Here is a 16,536-nt window from a genome sequence, read left to right as displayed (position 1 = left end):
ATTGAAAGCTAGCCTCAGTAATGGTGACCATGAAATTATCATCAATCATCTAGTTCACGACAGGGCAAATCTGCCATCCTGACCTGGCCTGGCCTACATGTTACCCCAGGCCCACAGCAATGAGGTTATCTTTTGACTGTCCTCTGAAATGTTCAGTTCAAGGGCAATTAGGGATGGACAACAAAGGCTGACCATGCCAGCGGCACCCAAATCCCATGAAAGGAGGAAAAAAAAATTACAGAGCACTTTTCACAACCTCAGTGTGTTCCAAAGTGCTTTACGGCCAAAGAAGTGCTTCTGAAGTATAGTCAGTGTTGCAATGATGGAAAAAGTAACAACCAACTTGGCCTCCACTGCAAGCTTCCACATACATCAATGAGATAAATGGCCAGATAGCCTAGCTCGGTGGTGTTGGTGAAAGAATCACTGTTGGCCAGGAGAAACGGCAAGGTTTTATTGTGCTCTCTGAAAGCTCATCCATATTCAAAAATCTTTTCAAAGTTTGAATTGGGGGAGAAAGGAAATTCGGTCACCCTGCAGCACATTTGAATGGAATACAAGATAGCAATACATTTTTTTTAATTTGTTCATAGGATGTGGTTGCTGCTGGTCAGGCCAGCATTTATTACCCATCCCTAATTCAGAGCATTTAAGAGGCAAGTCTGGTGTTACATGCAAATTTTCTTCCCTAAAGGGACATTAGTGAACCAGATGAATAATCACATTCATCATTAGACTTTTAATTCCTGACTTTTATTGAATTCAAATTCCACCATCTACCATGGCAGGACTTGAACCTGGGTCCCCTAACAATTATCATAGGCTCCTGGATTACTAGTCCAGCAGCAATAGCACTCCACCATCACCTCCCCATGGTATGTAGTATGTACTGGTGTCAATGAGCTAACTCTTCACACTTTAGGACTGAATTTTTCCATCCTTGTTTATGTACATTAGCTCTGTGGCAAACTGAGCTGCGAACAACTGAGCCAGCAATACACCTTCTTTCCTAACTTTAGAAGCACCCGAACAAAGAAAAGCAGATAAAGTTTACATTAAATACTTAATGCTATGAAAATATTCCAATTAAAATATTCCAATTCTGCCTCTTGTTTCACTCAAACAGACAAACATTAATTACCCAAGATAAAAGCAAAATACTGCGGATGCTGGAAATCTTAAATAAGAACATAAAATGCTGGAAATATTCAGCAGGTCTGTGGAGAGAGAAACAGGGTTAACCTTTCAAGCCCATATGACTCTTCTTCAGAGTTCTGGCCTGGAACTGAGTGGCTTGCTAGGGCATATCAGAGGGTAGTTAAGAGTCAACCACATTGCTGAGTCACATGTAGGTCAGACCAGGAAAGGATGGCAGATTCCACATGGTTCACGATCAACAACTGATGATTTTTTTCATGGTCACCATTACTGAGACTAGCTTTCAATTCTTTTTGTGATTAGATTTCGTATTTATATCAAGACACAAATATTGTTGGGCAAAAGAAATAACTGAAAATTAAGCATTAGCAATGAATAACTAAAGTATGAAAACGATGTCTTATGATGTTCCACTAAATATTTTCAATCACATTAAAACTAAATCCAATTAACATTGCACTCAAGCTGCATATTCTCTTGAAATGCTTTACACTGCTAAAAATGGGACTGCTGAATAGTTCAAGTGTGAAGAATAATTATGGCAGATTGCTGTTTATAACAAAATAATGGAATTAGAAGGCAGCTTAATTAACAGGGTACTTTTAGTGCACCATAAAGCAAGCATTTGTTGACTGCTTTATAGGCACCTGCAAGAATACAGTATGCATAACAAAAGTGAGATCTTTCTAAGTAATTATTGACTTGGAAAGCTGTGCACCAATTGCTGGTAGGCACAATATTACACGACAATATTAAGCCAAATTTGGCATGGATTTTTACTCTCTTGGAGATCAGCCATAAGACAGCTGGTGTGGCAAATGGAAAAAATGTCATATTGGTGCAGTTGGTAATACTTTAGAAAGATAGGCAGTGAAAGACAGAGCTGGATTGAATCTTTACAAACTTGTTTTATAAGCTTTTATTTACAGAGATGCACACTACAAGCATGCATCTCCTAACCCAACACATCAGTCTTAGACTGCTCTTATTTCTGGGGCACAACTAAATCCCCAGTTCAGGCCCACCGCCTGCATACAATCAAGCACAATTGATTATACAATTAACACAGTGAGAATTGTTCCAGTGTACTAAGATACAATGCTAGGTGCATAATGGAGAGGCCCCAACAGTTTTACTATTGATCTGAGAGTACCCGCTATCCACATGGGAAACCCAAAGAATGGAGTAATCCATTCTCTAACGCTAATATCCTTTGTCTCAATAAGCACAATTTTTGCACATTAAAAGAAAATGAAATTTTCCATATCATACAAGATTGACAACATTGCTAGCAATTCTCCTTACTAGCAAGTGTTACTTTTCTTGCAAATTGTGATTTCAGTGCAACAGATCCCACACACTAATCTTATACCCTCCACTTCGTACATGAGTTAGAGGAAGAATAAGTAAATGAGTGAGCAAGTGTGAAAGAATGATTGAGAGTGAGCAAGAATGCGTGAGATCGAATGAGTGAGTGAGAGAAAGAATGAGTGAGGGAGAGAGAGAAAAAATGAGTGTGGGAAAGAACGAGCGAAAGAATGAGTGAGAGGGAAAAATGAGTGGGTGAAAGAAGGAACGAGTGAGAAAAAGAACGAGTGAAAGAAAGAACGAGTAAAAGAAAGAACGAGTGAAAGAATGAGTGAGAGGGAAAAAATGAGTGAGAAGGAAAAATGAGTGAGTGAAAGGAATGACTGAGAGAAAGAACGAGTGAGAGAAAGAATGAGTGAGAGAAAGAATGAGGGGAAGTGAGAGAGAATGAGCGAGTGACAGAAAGATTGAGTGGGTGACAGAGAAAAGACACGTGAGTGTAAGAAAGAATGAGTGAATGTGAGAAAGAACAAGTGGGTGAGAGAATGAGTAAGTGAGCGAGAAAAGATGAGTGAGTATGAGAAAGAACGAATGAGAGAGGAAGAATGAGTGAGAAAGAACAAATGAATAGGAGAAAAAAATGAGTGAGAGTGAAAGAAATGATGAGCGAGTGTGAGAAAAAACAAGGGGGTGAGTCAGAGACTAAAAATGAATCAGTGTGGAGAGGATTGCAATCTCACGCTGAAGGTGCACCAGTAAGTTCAAGACTGAATTTTTAGAGAAAAAGGATCTTCAGCAGTTTCCACACATGGATATGTCACTTTAAAAGGCAGCTGGAATGATGTTTGCTGGAAGTGCCAGATGAACAAACCATGCATGTTTGATTAGGGGTGATGGAGACCAGGACTCTGACTGGCAGAGCACTAGGACTGGAGCTTGGCCCTGTAGGCAGGAAAACCACGGTTTTATTTTTAATGTCATTTATAATCCAATGACAATAATGAACTCAGCATCTGTCTAACTTGAATTTCAATTTTATGCTGACATGTTTATGAGAGATGGAGACAAGGGAGGTGCACTACGGCTACTGACAGTCAGAAACTTTTTCAAAGGGCAAAAATGGTTACAACTACTGCAGACGCAAGGATCCCCCAGATTTTCCAAGGTAGCATTGGCAGCCACAGCTGTGGAGGGACATCCCTTGGGAGCGAGATACCTTCTCATTTCCACTCCCACCACAATCCCCTTCCCACTGCTCAAAATCCTTCAGATGGAGGTTTTATTTATTTCTTTCTTTCATGGGATGTGGGCATCTCGAGCATTCGTTTCCAATCTTTAATTGCTCTTGAGTGGTGAACTGCCTTCTTGAACTGCTGCAGTCCAAGTGGTATCTGTTGCAGTTTGGTATAACTGTGTGGCTAGAATAGTCAACCACACTGCTGTGGGCTTGGGGTTACATGTTAAACTAGGCCAGGCAAGGACAGTAGATTTCCTTCCCTAACGAATATGCTCAAGAGGCTGAATGGCTGACTCCTGCTTGTTGTTTGTAATATTAATGAGTAGATGGCAATTGATGACAGTTTTATGACACCAGCTTTCTTAATCAAATTTAGATCCCACCAGCTATCATGGTGGGATTTGAACCAGTGTCGACAGGTCATTAGCCTGGGCCTTTAGATTACAAGTTCTGTGATATTACTATCACACCACTGTCTCCCCCAGCCATAGAACAGACTGAAGTGAAGCAAAATCCAATCTGCATCTGTGCTTCTTTCCATTTCCCTCTCATTATTTATTTTGCAGGATGGACTAAAGGGACAAATGCAAGCCCTCCAATATCATCGTTTTAAAATTAAGGCTGTGTTACTTTTGATCAAGACCATTCAAATTTCAAGTGCTCTTTTCGTTAAAAGCAAAAAACTATGGATGCTGGAAATCCAAAACAAAAACAAAAATGCCTGGAAAAACTCAGCAGGTCTGGCAACATCTGCGGAGAGGAACACAGTTAATGTTTCGAATCCGAATGACCCTTCAACAGAACTAAGTAAGAACTAAGCCTTTTTTACTTAGTTCTGTTGAAGGGTCATTCGGACATGAAACGCCAACTGTGTTCCTCTCCACAGATGTTGCCAGACCTGCTGAGTTTTTCCAGGTATTTTTATTTATGATCTTCTTGTTAAGATGGATTCACCAAGACATACTGTATTTGCACATCACTATCCCCGCAAATCAATCCTTCCATGGATATTGTGGAGTTGCTGTAAGATTTTCGTACCATCTGAGCATGTGGATAGAGATATCTGGGTACAGTAGCTTCGGAGGGAAGGGCTCACACTGCTGGTTGGTTCCAGTGCTCTGGGGGGAGTCGGTACGTTAGTGGTTCCCACTGGCATTTGAAGAATGTAGAGCAGCAACCCATTAATGAAGGGTCAGGAAAAGTAGTGCTCTAATCACCACTACCTTAGGGTAGGCATGGAGACCATGGCCTCCAAACAATCCCTCGACACAACCTCCCTTTCCTATTGTTTTGATGGGAGCCAGATTATTCCCTTTGGCCAGCAAGCAGACAAATTATAGTTCCTCACATGGGACCTTAACATTACTTTTGTACCTACAAATTAAACACTTCATCCAAGAGCTACCCTGGTGCCGACAGGCACCCCACTTTCTCTGGCGGTGCCCAGAATTGTCCCTCCATTGTCCATCAGGCAGTCACAAACACTTCTCTACCCTTTGCTCCATATCCCCACAATTCTGCCCAAGGGATGGATTGCGGTCAGAAATTTGGACATTATACCGCCATAGTGACGTCAAAGATACAGCAGGGACAATTTTCATAACTGGCACCACACAAGGGATTATTTGCTCTTTAACTTATTCACTCAAGCAAACTAGTGAAGTATGAGGCCTTTTGCACAGGAGTGCAAAATTGAATCGATGAAACCCAGGGCAATGTTCGGTTTAAATGATGGCATATTTCTTAAGGTCTGCCTGCAACAAATGAAATATAACACCGCAGGGGATCTCTGCAACTGAAAAAAATAATAGCCAAAGGCCATTTTTGTCCTGGTGCAAATGGTGCGATGACATCTTGTTGACAAATTTTAACGTACAATTTGCCATCACTTTGCACAGCTTGGCAAGCGAAGTATTTTTTTCAAAGAACGCAGCTCTGCTTTTGAATAATTTATGTTGCAAATGACATTCAGTAAGATGAGATTCTGAGCTTTTCCATTGAATGATGCAGTTTGGCGTTTCGTATGATTCCTGGAACAGCACCAGAGAACTCCACCTGTTGGATTTGATTTAAAAATACCTGTGGGTGAGAACAGAACCGCCTGGCAGCTCAAAAGAATTGAGCTGCGGCCAATTCAGGCAACTGGTCAGATTTACAATTTCAAACCGATAGAAGAGGTTAAAATCCTCCGCTGTATGCTGCCTGACCCGCTGAATCTTTGCAGCATTTTTGGTTTTTATTGGCCAGAGTTTTCCGGCCCTGCCAAAGTCAATGGGCACTTGGCTGGCTCTCCTCACCTGTTGCGGCAAGGCCAGAAAATCCCGCCCGTAGAGCCTTAGTTATAAAGTCATTATGGCACAGGAGGAGGCCATTCAGCCCATCGACTGCATGCCGGTTCCACTGCCACTGGATGGTGATCTGGAATGTGAACCCCCGACCACAGGCTTTTCCCTGACTTAGCCTTGGAATTCTGAGGTTGAATTTGGCACATTGAATACGTGGTCTCACGACTTCAATAGCATCAGCTAGGGGTTGAGGGAGGGTGTTGTTATGGGGAAAGAGACATCTCCAATTTTATTTTTGCAGCCAAAATTTTTGTGGAGAAGAAGGAGTGTAAGTGAGAGAAGTTGCACAACTGGAAAAATCAAAATGAGAGGGAAAAAAAACACGCCTCAGTTTACTTTTATTTATTCAATCATGGGATGACAACATCGTTAACAAAGTTAGAAGGTAACGGTGAACCATTGTAAAACTCTGGTGAAAGTAAGTGTGTACTTCCACTGGCCGGAATTTTCCAGCCCCCTGGAGGCAGGTGCCCCCATGGCGGGTTCAGTGAGCATTGAAATCTCCGTCCACATCAACGAGGCCAGAAGATCCAGCCAGCACAAGTGTCTGGAAAATTCCGGCCGTCATGTCCAGATCCAACTGATACTGGATAGTCTGTCAATTTTATTCTTAATATACCTTCTTCTAGTAATTTGGTTCAACTGAAGGGTATGCTAGGCCATTTCAAGGGCAGTTAAGAGTCAACCACATTGCTGTGGGACTGGAGTCACATATAGGCCAGACTGGGTAAAGATAGCAATTAGGACTAGGGTTAGGATTATTAGTGAACCAGATGAGTTTTTACAACAAGCCAGTAAGCTTTGTGGTCAGTGTTACAGATACTAGCTTCCTAGTCAAGATTTTTCAGTTGATTAATTAAATGTAAACTCCTCAGGTACCATAGTGCATGTACTGGATCATTAGGCCTCAAGATTACTAGTACAGTAACACAACCACTATGCTGCAGTATGCCATGCACAAATTAGCTTCAGAATTTAGCTTTACATAGGGACATAAGACTTGGGAGCAGGAGTAGGCCATTCAGCCCTTTGTACTTGCTCTGCCATTCAATATTTGCTTGTGGTCTCAAATCCACTTTGCTGTCTGCCGCCCATAACCCTTGACTCCCATGTCTGCCTAACTGGGCCTTGAATAAATTCAATGACCCAGCCTCCTCTGCTCTCTGGGGAAGAGAGTTCCACATACTAACGAATCTCTGATGGAAAAAAAATTCTCCTTACCTCTGTTCTAAAAGGGAGACAACTTAATCTTAAATTGTGTCCCCTAGTTCTAGTCTCCCTCACAAGTGGAAACATCCTCCTGGTATCGACCCTATCAAATCCCCTTGATGTCCCAGTGGAGTGTTAATATTAAGTTTTGATGTCCTAGGTAATGTTAAAACCCCTTGTTTTATCCTCAAATTCACACACGATTTATAGACAAATACATCGTACTTAGTGCATTGCTGACACAATCCACATATTTTTAAATGCGTACTCTGTAAATTTCCTCACCGGCCCACGATTGGTGCAGCCAACATTGCAACAGTGACTACGTTAGAACAAATCCATCAGCTGTGAGGGGTGTTGGGGTGTCCTGAGGAAATGGAAGGCATTAATACAGTTGCAAGCTCCTCCTTTCTCATCAAACTACAGTTGGTTAGAAACATAGCAATTTATAGCAGCAAAGGAGGCTATTCAGCCCATTTTATTTGTGCTACCTAAAAAAGAGCTATCCAGCCCAATCCCACTTTCCAGCTCTTGGTCCATAGCTCTGTAGGTTATGGCACTTCAAGAGCATATCCAAGTGTTTTTTTTTCAAATGCAATGACGCATTTTGATCCACCAACCTTTCAGGCAACGATTCTAGACCTGTATCACTTTGAGTGAAAACATTTCCCTCACCTCTCCTTTAAATCCTCCAACCTATTATTTTTAAATCTATGCCTCGGGTTTGACCCTCTCTTAAGGGAATTGATTCTCTTCTATCCATTATACTTAGGGCCCTCAGCATTTTATACATCCCAATTAAACCTTGCCTCAGCCTCCTCTAACCCAAAGTATACAACCCCAGCCAGTACAATATTTCCTCAAAATTAAAATTCTCCATTCCTGGCAACATCCTCATAAATCTCCACTGTACCCTCTCAGGTGCGATCACATCCCTTCCTGTAATGTGGTGACCAGAACTGTACTCTGCATTCTGGCTATTCCAACTTCCTATAAGAGGTTGCCAAGCAGTTTTCATCTAGGGAATTACCACTTTAATCGTGATAATACCAGCGTGTGCACTTTGAATTAGCCGGCCTATCAGCCTACATATGTACTTCATTTGATGTTGTTAGCCTTGTTAAAGGTCAAACGGCCAGAGACTTGACCTTTTGCTGCTAGGGCACAAGACCAAGATGAGGCACAGAGCCAGAGGCACTGGAGTCGGACACGCTTTAGTGGAATAACATTAATTTTCTGGCAGGTGCTGACATTATTCAATGAGTAAGTTGTACATACGCATCACAGTGCTGGGCATGTTTTAAACACCATGCCGGGACATTGCCTACAGTGACAGCACAACATTTGTATCGTATCTCGGGATTCTTTTTAAAGTTTCCCGATACCTTCTGTGCCGAGTTAAATAGACATATTTGCTTTGGTTGGATTCTCCCATTGGTGGGGAGAAAGGCCTAGTCAGCACAATATTTATTGCATAAGATTTTCCACACTGTTGCAGATAGGGCTGTTTGTTTACATTTTGTCAAAGGATTTTTTTTTAAAACAAAGATTCCATTCAGGTGTGAACAAACAAACATACATACGGACATACAAAATAGCAGGAGTAGGCCATCGTGAAGTAACAATAAGTAACAGGGTCATGAGGACTCGAAACGTCAACTCTTTTCTTCTCCGCCGATGCTGCCAGACCTGCTGAGTTTTTCCAGGTAATTCTGCTTTTGTTTTGGATTTCCAGCATCCGCAGTTTTTTGTTTTTAATAGCTTTCTGTGGTTAGTGTTAAAGTGGGGAAAGTATAACGGACTCTATACACTTCTATTGGTAAAATAAGCTAATGTGTTGAAATTTCTTATTAGTTAGATTATGTGTAGTGCTATTAATATAGGAGGTATAAGCAACAAAACACAGGTTTTATAAAAGCAAAATATGGCGGATGCTGGAAAATCTGAAATAAAAACAGAAAATGCTGGAAAATCTCAGCAGGTCTGGCAGCGTCTGTGGGGAAGAAACAGAGGGAACGTTTTGAGTCCTTTGGAGCTCTGAAGAAGAGTCACATGGACTCAAAACGTTCCCTCTATTTCTCGTTCCACAGATGCTGCCATACCTGCTGAGTTTTTCCTGCATTTTCTGTTTTTATTATTATTATTATTATTAATAAAGCACAGCTTTTGTTAGGTGTATGGGGTCCACTGTATTTGCGACAGGACAAAAATAATTAATGATTTTCACTGGAAGCAAATTTCCCAAAGATAGAACATCAAATCTACTTATTTATAAGCAATGATCAGAATCATTTGATTGCAAAGGGATAGCTCTGCATCCATCCAATTGAGCTTCCTAAAGACAACATTAACTCCCATGTCTTTCAAAAATCTGCCTAACTCGGCCTTGAATAAATTCAGCCTCCCCTGCTTTCTGGGGAAGAGAGTTCCACATACTAACATATCTCTGACTGAAAAAAATTCTCCTCACCTCTGTCCTAAAAGGGAGACAACTTAATCTTAAATTGTGTCCCCTAGTTCTAGTCTCCCTCACAAGTGGAAACATCCTCCTGGTATCAACCCTATCAAATCCCCTTGATATCCCAGTGGAGTGTTAATGTTAAGTGTTGATGTCCTAAGGAATGTTAAAACCCCTTGTTTTATCCTCAAATTCACACATGATTTATAGTCAAATACATTGTACTTAGTGCATTGCTGACACAATCCACATATTTTTAAATGCGTACTTTGTAAATTTCCTCGCGGGCCCATGATTGGTGCAGCCTACATTGCAACAGCGACTACATTAGAACTGCCACAGAGTTGTATTGCAGCTAATGACCAATGCCTCATCAGCTGCCCTCTACATTACCATCCTAATTTGCATCCAAACAGCTCACCAATTCACAGCAATAAAAGCAGAAAACACTGTAAATGCCCCACAGGCTAGGCAACATCTGGGGAGAGTTATGGTCCGCCATTTTTCATCAGGAATCAGCACTTCTGACGTGTTGAAACATTACCTCCGTTTCTCTCTCCACAGAGGCTGCCTCACCTGCTAAGCGCTTCTAACATTTTCTGTTTTTATTTTAGATGTCTAACATCTGCTGTCTTGCTTTCGTGTCACTAATTTTTGATGCTTTTCTTGAATTGGTGAGCTCAAGGTGATGCCTCCCAGTGGTGGGGCAATGAAATAGGCACCCACTTGTGGCATCTGAACACTCTTAAGTCACATGTAGTCCCACCAAATGGAGGCAATATATTTCTACACTGCATCAGCTACCAGTCATAAGTTCAACCTTAGCAGTGTATCTTACTGCTGGCACTTGTGTGACTGAAACAGTTCATTTATAACCAAATTACAGATGGTTTTGTGCTGTCAGCTTATTTCCCACTAGGACATGAGACTGACCAATGCCTTGGTCTCATACACTATCCCAACGAAGCGTAGTGCAAGTTAGTGTAACAGCACTTCAGCTTTCTGCTTCACCCTTTACAGCCCTCTGGCTTTAAAACTGACGTCAACAACTTCAGACCTTAACCACAGCTCCCATTTTCTGTCTTGGCAACAGGAGCTAGTGAAGTGGAATGGGTGTGCCGGGAATGTGAGTAGTAGGGTGTTTGCATCAGGGATCCCTACTGCCATTGAAACCACCAGGCAGGGAAGTTGAAAATGATCCCTCATACGCCATATTCCTCAGCTTAATGGCTGTAATATATTCAATTGTTCTGTGTTTGATTATCTTAGTCTGGTAACTGATCTATACTCACTGTGCTCGATTGGTTAAGCCTGGGTGTGGAGTCAGGGGAAAAAAGTAAACAGACAGTAGAAAGACCTGGAAGCCTGAGCTGAAGCAGGAGAGCACACATTTTGTGACTGCAGAGCAGGGTGACTGTACCCAGATTTTCTGGGACTGTTCCGAAATTTCCTTTCCTGTCCCACATCACGGATTTGGGCTTCCCGGGATGCCATTTGGTCCCAGGTGCCATTTTCTCTCCTCTTGTTGCTGCCTGATCATGGTTGGCGTCTATGCATATGCACAGCCCAGACCTAGCACAGTGCGCACAAGCAGATACAGCCATGAGGGAGCAGCAGCACTAGTGGTTCTCCTCCAGGCTTTGACAGGTGGGGGCTTGGTTGTTGAGGGAGTCCAGTCAAGAAGGGGAAGGTGGTGCGACGTGCAAGTGTGTTCGACTGTGTTTCATACAGGGTCCAGGCCAGGAGCGACACTCAGGTCCAACTCCAGGCAGGAAGTCACGTTTGGCAGTGGCAGCTGCCATCTCAGACCCAAAGTCCGGTGGGGGGGCTGGGAAGGGTTTGACATAGGCTCAGGGAGGCTTCTGGCAGCGCTGAGGGGGAGGGGTCTGTGCAGGCCTGAGGGTTGGGGGTCTGGGCAGCCCTGAGGGGAATGAGGGGGATCCGGGCAGGCCTGAAGATTGGCTAGTCCAAGAAGGGGAAGTGAGGGGGGCCTTGAAGGCCAAGTAGACTGTCCTGTTGGCCCCATCTGCATGCCACTACCACCACCACCACCACCTCCCTCACCAGTTGCTCATGCCTTGACAGAAAACTTCCCTCCCCATCTCCCGGCTCTTCAGGTCTCACCAGCATTCTCCCCAACAACTCCGACCTTGCTATGACCCCACCCCAACGCTCCTGCTCCTCTGGCGAAGTGGCCCTTATTCTTCTTCCCTTGGAGTTGATCACCTGACAGCAGAGGCATGTTAGAACATGGTAAGTAAACCTGTTATACATATAGAAACTAATGTCATCACTGCATAGATCCAAAATATAAAATGTACAACAATGGGAATTTGGAATGCAGGGCATTGAAACATAGGAGGTTTCGCTTCAGTGGCGGTTGAGAAGCTGACACACAGAAGTAAGGTGCTGTAGTGCCACCTTGGATGGGATGATGTAACTACACAATGACAGGTTTACAGAAGTTTACATTATAAATGTGGATTTCGGAATTTACAATGGCAAATATAAAAATGTGACAACAAGAAGTATTGTTTTATAGACAGGACGTGCAAGGGTTTAAAATTATTCCAAACAGGTCTAAATAATCTTCTCATAATGCTGGAAAGTCACTAAGTTAAAAGTAAAACTGCCCCACAAAATGTATTCTCTGAGAAAAGAAACCTTACTTCTCCAGGTCTCAAATCCATTTCAAACTCAACATATTACTGTTTGGACAAGGGGTTCAATGAGCACTAGGCTATTGAATGTCTAAATCACAGTGAGCTAATTTTGTACAAGATGAGTGTTAATAGATTGAAATAGAATGCATGAAAATCACTTCAGATTTCCTTTAGTTGGACCTTCTCAATCTTAATTACACAGGCCAAAAATCGTAAAGGACACTACCCATTCACGGGCCCTACAATCTGTTTTCTACGATATGCGTCAACTTAGTTCCCTCAACAAAACACACACAAAATGTCAAAGTTTCTCCCTTGAGTGAATCAATAAATAACAGCAGCACTCACATAACCAAACCGCACCCCCACACACCCCCCACCCACACACCCCCCACCCACCCACACACACACACACACACACACCCCACAGGGACTGAGTGGCCAAAACACTGGTGGTCTATGCGGTATTGCTGCATTACAACATGATATACCTGAGGCACTGCCAATCACTATCAAAGTCATATGTTTGCAGAAAATGTCAACTGTCACTTCAAATATCATCCAATCAATAAAAGAGGCCTGAAACTTTCCTTCATAATTTTCCCCCCTTGATATTCATAGTCAACATAACTATGAATTTTCTAACTATCATAAGATACCTGCTGTAAATCTGGAGCAAACTGCATTAAACCTTGAATCTTAGTTGCAAAACTGGTTCAATGTTATTTTACCACAAGTATTTGTAAAACGTGTGTGAACTCGTCAATTTACTCCTATATACATGAAAATGCTGAGAGAGATTTTAAGTTGTTTTGTCTGATAAGAAACAGGACGACAATCTGAGCTCCATGTTCACCATCACAATAACGCCAGCCACCATTTTCCATGGGGGCCTCTGCATAGCCGTCCAAGGCATATTACTGCTTCAACTGGGAGCCTCATTTAAATTTTAGGTGCTAATTGTTCATCCAGACAGGAAGTTGGCGGAGGATGGTACAGGAGCCAATCTTTACACAGCCTCTGATTTATTCACAGACTTAAACATGATAAGCTTATGCCTCTTAACTCAACCACACCAATTTCAATAAGTGCCTCTTTATCCGTGCTCAAGTGAAATCCCAGTTAATGTCCATCACCTACGAACAATTAAATACAATTAATATACCACTAACACCACTGGATGGAGAGCTGCAAGATGCACATGCCAAACCAGACCTTGAAGGTAGGTTGTCAGATGGGAAGGAAACACCCATTTCGTGGTCAACTGTGTTAAAGCAGGGACAATTCTGTTCAAGTGAGAGCAATAAAAGGCCAGCGTTACAGAGACTGCATGATGCAAAACTATAAGCAAAACAGCGGGATCCATCATAACACTTGAAATGAGAAAAATATTACCAAACTCTCGCTCACCATAGTCATCTAATCTTTCATCCAGTCTTACTCATTTCTGCAAAAAAATTATACTTTTTCAATGAAATCTTATTGATATTTCCCCCCATTCTTCTTAAAACTGTCAGGCAACAGGAGCTGAAGCTTGACTTTGAAGTGTAGCATGTTGTGATTAAAGCAAATTGAATACTTCTGGGTACAATTAAAATCACAGCTCAAGGTCGTGTACTTCTCTGTGCTGCTTAGAACTGCTTCTCTTTGAAGTAGCAAAGATCTCTTCTTACTTCGTTGCTGATATTTGAAGATGCATCAGAAGTTTACTGATGAAGGCTCCAGATCTTAAGGTCAGCTGGGCTTTGGGCACTCAAGTGTTGAGGTTCACAGGAAATAGACCCAAGCTATTTTAATTCCCAGGTCTCATTTACATGAGAGATTTAAAGGGCAATGATCTCCCGATCTGCTAACAGTGGTGCCCATGAGATTCATATCCCAATTCCATGAGCACCCCCGGGCAATCCTGAAATGTTGATCCCTGTCAATAGCTCATTCCGACACACCCCCCACCCCCACTCACCAACTCCATGTTTTCATGGCGCTCATGTGGATGCTGAGAGAAGGTAGGATTAACCTTGCCTGGGATGCCTTCCCCATTTTGAGGAGTACACGTGAAAAAAGGCTATTATGAGATCATAAAAAATAGGAGCAGCAGGAGGCCATTTAGCCCATCAAATCTGCTCTGCCTTTCAATAAGATGATGGCTGATCTGAGTGTGGCCTAAACCCCAATTTCTCACCTGTCCCCCATAACCCTTGCCCAACTTGTCAGTCAAACATCTGTCTGACTCAGCCTTGCATATATTCAATGGCCCTGCCTCCACTGCTCCCTGTGGAAGAGAATTTCAAAGGCTAATGACCCTCAGAGAAGAAATTCCTCCTTATCGCTGTCTAAAATGAGAGACTCCTTATCTTTAGATGCTAGATTCCCCCACAAGAGGAAACATCCTCTCAGCATCTATCTTACATGTTTCAATAAGATCACCTCTCGTTCTTCTGACCTCCAATGAGTACAGGCCCAATCTGCTGAACCTTTCCTCATAAGACAACTCCTTCATCCCAGGAATCAGCCTAATGAACTTCTCTGAACTGCTTCCAATGCAAGTATATCTTCCTTTAAGTAAGGTGACCAAAACTATACACATTACTCTCACCAATATCCTGTACAGCTGTAGCAAGATGTTATCCCTGCTTTTATATTCTAGGATGCTGCCAGGGTCCACGAATCTACAAGAGGCAGTACCTTCAGAAGGAAGGGATGGAAGCTCATTTGTTCAGAATTGATATGGAATACCTGCAGTCAGGTCAACATGGAGATCTCTGAATCTTTGATGCCAAGAACAACAAATTGCATTTATTTAGTGCCTCTAATAGAGTAAAATGTCCCAAGGTTTCACAGGAGTGCAAAGCAGACAAAAGTTGACACCTAAGCCAAAGAAGGAGACACCAGGACAGATGACCGAATACTTGGTCATAGAGGGAGGTTTTAAACAGCATCTTAAAGGAGGTGACCGGGGCAATGAAGTTAGGGGCAGGAGCTAAAGACAGCAAGTGCTTTTCCCTAAAGCAGGTGGCAGAACTGGCTGTATAGCCTAAAGATCGCAATGGAAGAATAATTTATGTAAAGCATCATGAGATTCGTACTGTGGTAAGAGCTACTGTATCAAAAGCACAGCTGCAAGCATGGTGCTCAACACTGGGAAGAAATATTTTTGCATAAATAACACTTATCATTCATTAAACACAGTATGCCTTCAATGAGTGTTCAAGTCAGTATAAAACTGACAGTGTGTTAAGGGGAAAAATATTTTACTATGCCTATTCGACCATAAACAGAAAGGTGCTTTTTGACACTTTCCATATCCTGTCAAGGTGCCTACCTCAACAACAACTTCCATTTATGTAGCATTTTAATATAGCAAAATGTTACAAGGTGCTTCATAGGATTGGTGTCAAACAAAAGGGGATGATAGGAAAGGTGACCAAAAGCTTAGTCAGAGAGGTAGGTTTTAAGGAGTGTCTTAAAAGGGAGGCAGAGAGGCAGAGAAGCGGAGAAGTTCGGGGAGCGAATTTCAGAGCTTAAAGCCTTGGCATTTGAAAGCATGGCGGCCAATGGAGTGGCAATGAATCGGGGATATGCAAGAGGCCAGAGGTGGAAATGTACAGAGATCTGGGAGACTTGTAGTGTAGGGGGAAGTTATAGAGATAGGGAGGGGTGAAACACATGGAGGGATTTGAAAACAAGTATCTCTACACAGCTATGTCCACCCAGCAAGTTATACTTCAGACCACAATGTAACTACTCTGTAGCCGAAACATCAACTTGATTGTTGTGAAGCCATGGTTTATATATAAAAAGCGATTTTTGAATTTTCTGGCTAGAAATCCCCAACTCCTTTTTTAAAAAAAGAATAAAAGACACATTCCAGTGTCTTGGAATCACAGTCAGAGATGGCTGCTCATTTGTATTACTGCATCTTCTTCATTCCAAAAACCATTGAAATGGAGAGAACCCGTCTAAAAAGCCACAGCAGGAACAATGGTCTTGAAAGCAGGTGAATGGGGGCTATCTCCTATCCCCTTGGCAAAGTGTCCAGATACTCAACCATGTGGAGACAAACCATTAGACACAATCACTTGGACAATGGGACTCTGGCTGTGTGAGGAATTTCTAGCCACGATGTAATCAAGCGACAATTAGAATACATAAGCCATG

The 16,536-nt window shown here is 42.3% G+C and overlaps 1 protein-coding gene across 4 annotated transcripts in view; it reads right to left on the bottom strand.

Annotated features, from left to right (window-relative positions):
- Positions 1–16,536, bottom strand: part of LOC121290931 (1-phosphatidylinositol 4,5-bisphosphate phosphodiesterase beta-1) — an 802,698-nt gene that overhangs the window by 616,778 nt on the left and 169,384 nt on the right. The window lies entirely within an intron of this gene.

The sequence above is a fragment of the Carcharodon carcharias genome, chromosome 2 (genome assembly GCF_017639515.1).
Source record: "Carcharodon carcharias isolate sCarCar2 chromosome 2, sCarCar2.pri, whole genome shotgun sequence".
NCBI classification, from domain to species: domain Eukaryota; kingdom Metazoa; phylum Chordata; class Chondrichthyes; order Lamniformes; family Lamnidae; genus Carcharodon; species Carcharodon carcharias.
This window is presented reverse-complemented; position numbering and strand designations above follow the sequence as displayed.